The sequence below is a fragment of the Columba livia genome, chromosome Z, assembly GCF_036013475.1.
Source record: "Columba livia isolate bColLiv1 breed racing homer chromosome Z, bColLiv1.pat.W.v2, whole genome shotgun sequence".
In the NCBI taxonomy this organism is placed as follows: Eukaryota; Metazoa; Chordata; class Aves; order Columbiformes; family Columbidae; genus Columba; species Columba livia.
The window spans coordinates 40,508,824-40,516,756 of NC_088642.1; the positions used below are offsets into that span (position 1 = coordinate 40,508,824).

General features: G+C 43.8%; 1 protein-coding gene across 28 annotated transcripts in view; it reads right to left on the reverse strand.

Moving 5' to 3' along the window:
• The window catches only part of PAM (peptidylglycine alpha-amidating monooxygenase), a 132,185-nt gene extending 125,641 nt beyond the window's left edge, over positions 1–6,544 (reverse strand). For 13 of the 28 annotated variants that reach the window (XM_065045477.1, XM_065045472.1, XM_065045475.1 and 10 more), the window contains exon 1: positions 6,393–6,539. The gene's annotated coding sequence lies outside the window, so the exon portion shown is untranslated. Of the gene's footprint in view, positions 1–5,961; positions 6,045–6,268 lie in introns of those variants that run through there. The other 15 variants (XM_065045469.1, XM_065045465.1, XM_065045460.1 and 12 more) reach the window with 10 other exon arrangements.
• Between the last annotated feature and the right edge of the window lie 1,389 nt (positions 6,545–7,933).

The following is a 7,933-nucleotide window of genomic DNA, read 5'->3' on the forward strand; positions in this document are numbered from 1 at the left end:
AAATCAGTAATTTTGTGATCAAAATATATTAACACTATTTCAATACAAACATCAGTAAACAAGCAAAAAGCAAAATCTGGTTTAAGTCAGGATAAAAAAAAATGCATTAAAATCCAGCAGAAATCCTTAGTCTCTTCCACAATGAGATTTGGATTCTTAGTATCATGCAGTCCAGGTCCTCAACTTGAGTTCAAGATACAACATGCTTGTGACAGGAATTAAAATCAACTGAATTTAACCAGTCTGAATACAAATATTCTACGGAAAACTACACAATATAGCACATAAGACTGCAACAGAGCATTGCTGATTTAAAATGAATGCTAGCTTTCAAACATATTTTCTCTTTAAACAGACTGCTGTAAGCATGCAAAGCTGACTTCATCGGTTTTCAAGTTCCTTTTCTTCATTCCTGAAAATATCCAGCTTTAGGGCCCACAAACAAGGTCCAAGGAGAACTGTATTAAAAGAAGCTGATTTGTAAAACAAAATAATCACTGGCACTCCAGAATAAAAAATGGTGCCAAAGCACTAGAATTGTTGTTGTGGATAAAACATTGGACTACAACCAACTTCAGTACCTGTACACATGTAAAGCTGCAGTTTCACACAGAGTTGACTCAGCAGGAAAGGGGTACAGGGAGGAATCATAGACAACAGATGGGCATCTGCTTCTCAAAGAAAAGTCTATGGCTTCCTGGAAAGTGTGGATGAAGAAGGTAAGGATAATTGTGTATCACTGATGCTGGATTATGAATGCACATCAATTAACCTCACTGAACAATGCATTCAACTACACTCAATAATTATTGATGTAATTTTCAAAATAACTGTTAACAGAGACATAAGTATCACATTTGCTGCAACACAGGCTAGATATAGAACACATTCCAGTCTCTCTTTCCTTGTCCTGTCACTGGTCACCAGAGAGAGGAGAGCAGCACCTTCCTCTCTGCTGCCCCTCGTGAGGAAGTTGTTGGCTGTGATGAGGCCACCCCTCAGCCTTTTATTCTCCGAGCTGAACCGAACAAGCTCTTAATTTTCTCAGTACATAATGAGACAAAGAAAGCCTGGATTGTTCAGCCTAGCAACATAGAGTCTAAAAGTAAACATGATAGCTCTCTGTAAATAACCAAAGCATTTATCAATCACAGGGAAAGAAGTAAGAATTAAGCTAATGAATGATACTAAAAAAGAACAAAGGAGTATATGAAGGCCGTGAGTAACTTAGGCTGGAAATTAGAAGAACGTTTTTGAAACTAGGCAGAAACAGTATGCTAAGGATCATCATTTTTAAGATGAATAACTGGTTTATCTTATGTATTGAAAAACATTATTTATTTACAGGCCTGCAGCAGAAAGCAAATGTACAGCTAATGAAAAAACTCATTCGTATATGCGAGTGGAAGGGATAAAAGTGAAACAAATCTACCACAGTTTTATAATTGTCCTCTAGGGTTAATCTAGTGTTGTGCCTTTAAGAAAAAAAAAAAAGTTTCATAACTCTTAAATTCAATGTAAACATTTATTTATAATCCCTGTTTGTTCCCAAGTAGGAGACTAACAATCTCTTCTTGTTCCGAGTATGAAAGATTAATAATCCTTTTTTGTTTTTCCCCTAAGTATGAAAGACATGAGGTATACACCAATGCAGAAGACTCTGAAAATAAGTAGGCCACTTGCAACATTCAAGGGAAGTGTCAGAAAAAAGTTGTGGGGTTTATTTGGTTGTAGTTTTTTTTGGTTTTGTTTGTTTTTAAATTATTTCAGCCTTGATTAAACCTATACGCTACAGACCCTGACCGAGAGATAAATTTATAGCCTGTTTTAAAAAAATCTTCAAGATACCTGGTTTTGGTAGATATATATTTGTAGCAAATATTGTATTAGTTCACCAGGATCATCAATGTACAACAGCACAGATTAAAACAACAAAGCAGGAGTAAAAATGGAGCATCTCCGGCAAATAAAGAGATCAGGTGGAGTCATAAAATCAAAGAAAGAACGTTGATAACAGAAAGGAGCTGTGAGACTGCACCACACACACAGAACCGCAAATATGTGATATGAGTCAATATAATTGTTGATGGTGTCAAAAAAGAACATAAAACAGCAAAGATCATATAACATCATTATCAGACAAGAAAAACCCAAAAACATTATGGGGACTTGATAGCCAGCATCCCTTCTTCTTGTCGCTGCAAGTATTCCTGGCCAGACTGAAGGGATACCCATCTGTCCTTGTCTTCACAAATGTAGGACTGCAACAACATGGGCACAAAAGCATTATACAAATATGTGAGATAACAAATACAACTTAATTAAATACGTTGGTTTTGGTTTTGTTTTGTTTTCAAATAGAAGTCACATTTCTGTCTACTCGGTGATCCATTGTTAGCTGCTGTACTTCAGACTCTTTCAACCTCATCTGGTTACACATCCCATCTGGCTGTTTCAGAATTGTAGTAGGAACAATCTAGGTTATCCTTTACTGTCTTTTGGCTTCAGCAAAACACACTTCTTGGTGTATAAGAGTGGACTCCTCTAATTGAGTATTTTAATTAACAATCATATAATATATCGACGAGTGAAGGGAGAGTGAGAGAACCCCTTACCGTAAAAACTATGGTAAGTGCTCACAGCGTATGGAGTGTTGTTTCTCAAAACCAATAATAATAAACCTAAAAATTGTAGATGTATACGTGAAGAACATTAAGTTTCAAAATCCAGCACTAACCACTAATTTTGCTTCTTATTTTCACCTACACTACTTTTCTTTGTCAGTACTTCTCCTTTGCTCTCATGGTCACAGTTATATCTCATAATCTTACTTGATTTCACCTTAGCTTCCAGAAGTTTACCATAATCTCAACAAACAAAGCGCTCCACACTTTCATTCCCACACACTTCTAATAGCAAATGTACAAAATTGCATTGAAATATCTGTTTTAACATAAACTATACAATAACTTAAAAAAACCTAAGAGATACTGGATCAAAATATTATTCAAGTAAAACTTTCAGATCTTTAAAAATACTTCTAGTTTGATTCAACAACCCTGGGCAGTGTATAAATAACACCCTCTCCTCCTTTCCTTGACCAGCTGGAAGAAACTGCATCTGAGTACAGGTAAGACTGACAGCACATTAGAACAGTCTTCCACTTATCAGAGAGAAATGAAGGGAGAAGTTAAGAAGTATGTTTTAAATCCTCACTGCCTTTCAGCAGCCCGAAGCATTTCAACTTCATACGTCCTCAGTGTTTTACAATAGGAAAAAAAACCAACAAGAACAAAACAAAACACAAAACAAAACAAAGTTAAGTAGGGAGACAAAGGAAAGCTACCATTGCACTAGCCTATGAATATTATATGTCTCAATGGTTCTATCTCCTTCCAAACTACAGTTTTACTTACTCAGAAGATACTTACTTGTGCCTTGGGAAAGCATGCCGTATTTATTTGACTGACCCAAGTTCTGCAGCATGAAAAAACAGAACTCCAACTAAGTTCACTAGTTAGACCATGTCCAATGTTTCTTTTCTGTCACTTTAACATGAGATTGAACTATGAGGCCTCAAGCAGAGATTTATTTACAATTATTTTCAATATTCTGGCTACACAAACTGTCATTCCAGACCAGACTAGTAAACCATTCTAACAACAATTTCTTCAGAGCTACCAGCACCAGATATGATTCTGAAGATACAAGAAGACTAATATGGTATAATCTACCATATGGAATATGGTAAATATGGTATAAACTACTTCATCAAGTGTCTAATCGTAATTGTTATAAGTTGTTTTCAGGTATAAACCAGAAAGAGCTTTTCTAACTTGTTTGGTTTGATTTATGATACTTTTCAAATCTTCTTTTGTACTAATAGCTGTAATTCTGGGTAGTACAACTATACATGTAAGCATCCCAGGAGATTTATTCATCTCTAATATTACCAGTAATAATGAGATCCACCTAAGTGTTAAATAGAAAACCTGCACGTCATAAAAATGACTTTTAAATATAGTCTTCATTTAATTGTTCACGCCATTGTTCTTAAGTATGCAACATGGATACTTCTGTCAATCTGTAAAATGAGGACTACAGAACAAATCCCCATATCTTTGCTCCCTTTGAGCTAATGCTACATGCTAAAGGAAGCATTATGCTGAGAACAAGTCAGTCTTCGATACATATGCATTTTACACCACAGTTCCTTAGGATTCATGTGTAAGAAATCAAGAAGAAAACTCCTCACAAATTGAACATTTTGTGGTATGAGTCACACACAGAAAAATAACTTCCAGAAAAAGCAGATCCAAACATATCTTGTTTAGATATTAAGTAGTTTGGAGTTTATCTTACTTGAAAGGAAGCAGATAAAGCAACAAAATGGTGATCTGAGGTTATTTTGAGCCTGCTTGCACATATGCTTGTGCAGGCCTCTGCCTCCATTTGTCAAGGGAAGTGCTGTGTGTTCTCTATCTGCTTTTGGCTACTTGTTAGCTCTTAACACCCAGATCTTCCATTTTCACCTGCACCAGTGATGGCACAACTACATAAAAAAAAATAGCTGAATATGTTATTTCCGTTATTTCTGCAAGCACTAATTAGCAAACATGCACCAATATATCAGTAAAGTTATTTTTAAAATAATTTCCTGATTTCAGATTTACAGTACAAGACAGACTCCTGATTTCAGATCCATAGTACAAAACAGAAATATAAATAAGAGTCTAACATATAAATAATCTAAAAAAAATATGTTCAGTTAACATTTTGGGATTGAACTGTAAATTTCTGAAAGTTTGATTTATTACTGATGCTTTTAAGAATGGAACACTTGTAAAGACACTCCAAATCAAAAAGGAAGCAAAGGCTCTATTCACATTAAATGATGTATCATTAAGAGACCCGAGGTATGAAAATACCTGTCTTGTTATAAGAAGACTTCCATTTACATGCCGAACAAACACTTAGTCTTTAATAAGTAGCTAAAAACTTCTAATTAATGCCAGTGATTTTTCCTTTTTATCGCAACCTTTAAGAGCACTCATCTGCAAGCCTGAAAGGCAGTCTGAAAACAGTCTATGGTAAAACATGATAATGTGTCAACAGCGCACCTCCCTGTGAGTTGGTTCACAAAACAGTCTGAGAACTGACAGTGTTTTTACCATTCCAGAAAGGCTTGGGACCCATATGTTCATAAACCAATTCCCACAGCACAGCTAAGTGTGGGCAATTGAGTTGTTATCTGGTGTGTTCAAAAATACATACAATTCAAAATTGTGAGAGACTGGCACATAAAACACACATCTTTCAAAACTAATGCATAAGATCTAATGGAAAAGAATTAACAGAACGAGCAGTGGAGGCTTAAAAAAAAATAAAAAGGCCACTCCTAGAGACTAATGGGAACCATACCACCACAGCTCAAAAGAGACGGAAGTCACGACTAACAAAATGTCAACACTTGAGTGCTTTCCATGGCTTCACATCTTGAAGTGAAGAAATGACTGCCTCAACAGAACACTGCCAAAGTCCGAAGGGGCTCTGGCTCTCCCGCGTTCAGCCATCTTCCCCATGACCGCAGCAAGCGGCACAGATTCCGCCCAGGCGAACCATTCCCGAGCTGCCGCTGGCCCTTTAAGTCGGACCCCATGACAAGCGGGAGGAACGGGCCTCCGGGACGGCCGCCCCGCTCTCTCCCGCCCTCCGCCCGGCCCGGAGCCGGCCTCGGTTTGGCCGCGCCACGGGCGCAGGGGCCGAGGGCGCCGAGAGCCGCAGGAAACTTTGGCGGGAGGTGAGCGCGCCGCGCCCCCGCCGCCCCCTGGCGCCCCGGGTAAGCTCGTCCCTCCCGTCTCCGCTACGCGGGACACAAAGCTCCGACGGGGAAAGGGGAGGCTCCCGGTGAGACCTCGACGCGCGCTCTCCGTCAGGCAGGACGGGACTCCCCCCGCCTACCCGCACCGCAGTTCCATAGCCGCCGCAGTCCGCTGCCCGCCGGAGTAGAGCCGGACGCGGCAGCCGGACAGCCGCGGCCTCAGCTGCCTTCAGCCGGGCAGCCGCGCCCGCAACGGCTTTACAGCGGCCCCCAGACAGCTTGCGCGCGCCGAGGCCGGCAGACCTCCCCTAGAGATACCCGCAGGGAGGCGCCGCGCCTCGGGGAGCGCGGCCCGCCCGGCGCAGAGCGGCGCCGCGGCACGTGTGCGTGGGCAAGGGCGGTGCAGCCAGGGAAGCAAGCGTCCAGCCACCGACCGGGGTACAGTACCCTTCCACCGGGAAAAGAGACCGGGACCGGCCCTCGCCGCGGGGCTGGGACGAATCACCAGAACTCCAACTCCCTTCTCCTCTTCCCCCCGCGCACGAGCTAAGGCGAAGCAGATGAAACTCACGGGAGACAGACAACGCGCGCTGCCGGCCGAGCTGCCTCAGCGTTGCTGGCGGCGGCGACACCGGGGGCTAACGTCGACACGAAGCCCCTTCCTGCCGCCACGCCGACCCCGCCCCTGCAGGACCGCCCTGTCCCCGACGCCCCGCCCCCCGGTGGCGGCCCCGCCCCGCCCCGCCCGGCGCGGGGGACGAGCCGCCTCTCACGTCTGCCTGCGCATTTCTCCGGGGGAGGGCGGGAAGGAGGCGGGAGGGGGAGGTGCTGCAGGGGCGGGGCGGTAGCACTCCTGATCCGGAGGCAGGTTTGTGGGTGTCTGGGGTCAGCTTAGAGGAGTCTGAGCGGTATGAGTCCGGGGGAGGGAACAAACCGCCCATCCCTCCCGCGGCGCGGGCGGGCTCGTAGGTCTGCCTGCCCTCTGAGCGGTGCCGACCCCGCCTGGTCCGCCGACCGGGGATCCTGTCTCAGACGCCCGGGACAGAGTCGCGGGTCCTCCCGGAAAACCTGGGCGTTCTCCACGAGCGGGCCGGTGGGTTAAGCGGGGACCCCCCTGTGGGGCCGGGCAGCTCGGTGCGTTCAGTGCTGGCTGCGGTCCCTGTCTCCGCGCGTTGCGGGCAGGAGCCGGTGGGTCCGTGTGCTGTCAGTCCAGGGGGCTGAAGTCCGTTCGTGCCAGTGGTCGCAAGTTGTAGCGAGAGAAGTGGGCGGAGCACTCTGCAAAACCCTTACTCTCTGGCGGGAGGGAATTCTAAAGCCTGTCCGCGAGGCCGCAGCATGCGCGGCTTTGTACACCCTTTGCTTCGGTGAACAGCAGTGCAGGCCGGCGGGAACCTGCAGCTCAAACGAGGACAAACAGGCCTTTCCCGGGGTGTGAAAATTTGCCCCGACTAGAGCCGAGGGAGCTGTGACAACTCCCGGGTCAGCCTCTGGAGTTACTCACTCAAGATAATGGGGAGCCAGAGTAAGGCAACTTGCAAGGAGTGGGTGCAGTCAGTTACTGGTGGTGAAGAATGGAAGGCAGACATACTGATTGTTGTTGGAAGCTTGTTGAATCCCAATGTGCTTGAATAAGGTAACAGTTTCAGTGGAATTTGTAACATTTAATAGCAAGCTGAAGCTTGGGCATGTCGTAAAATGACCTGTGTGGTATATATGTCATGCCCGCTGCATGTGAACATTGTTCAGCATCTTTGGCTGAACAGGTTCGTGCAGGAGACCTTTGAGAGATCCATCTACACAGGTCAACTGGAAGAATTAGGACCCAAATCCATTATATTCCAGGGGCAATGTAATGAAGCATTCATTTGTTAAGCCAGACTGGCTTAACAATGCTTTAAAATATAAAAATATATATGGTAAGATGTGATTCTTCAGGTTCAGGTAATACCTTGTTATATATATAGATCTACTGACTTCTTTATGAAACCAAACTTGGGTAATGGGGCCTGTGATGGATTTCTACAGTATTTCTACAAAAGCTAGATGTATTATCATGACAAAGGATTTTTCTTATTTGTATAAAATGCAAGATACATGGACTTCATGAGTTAA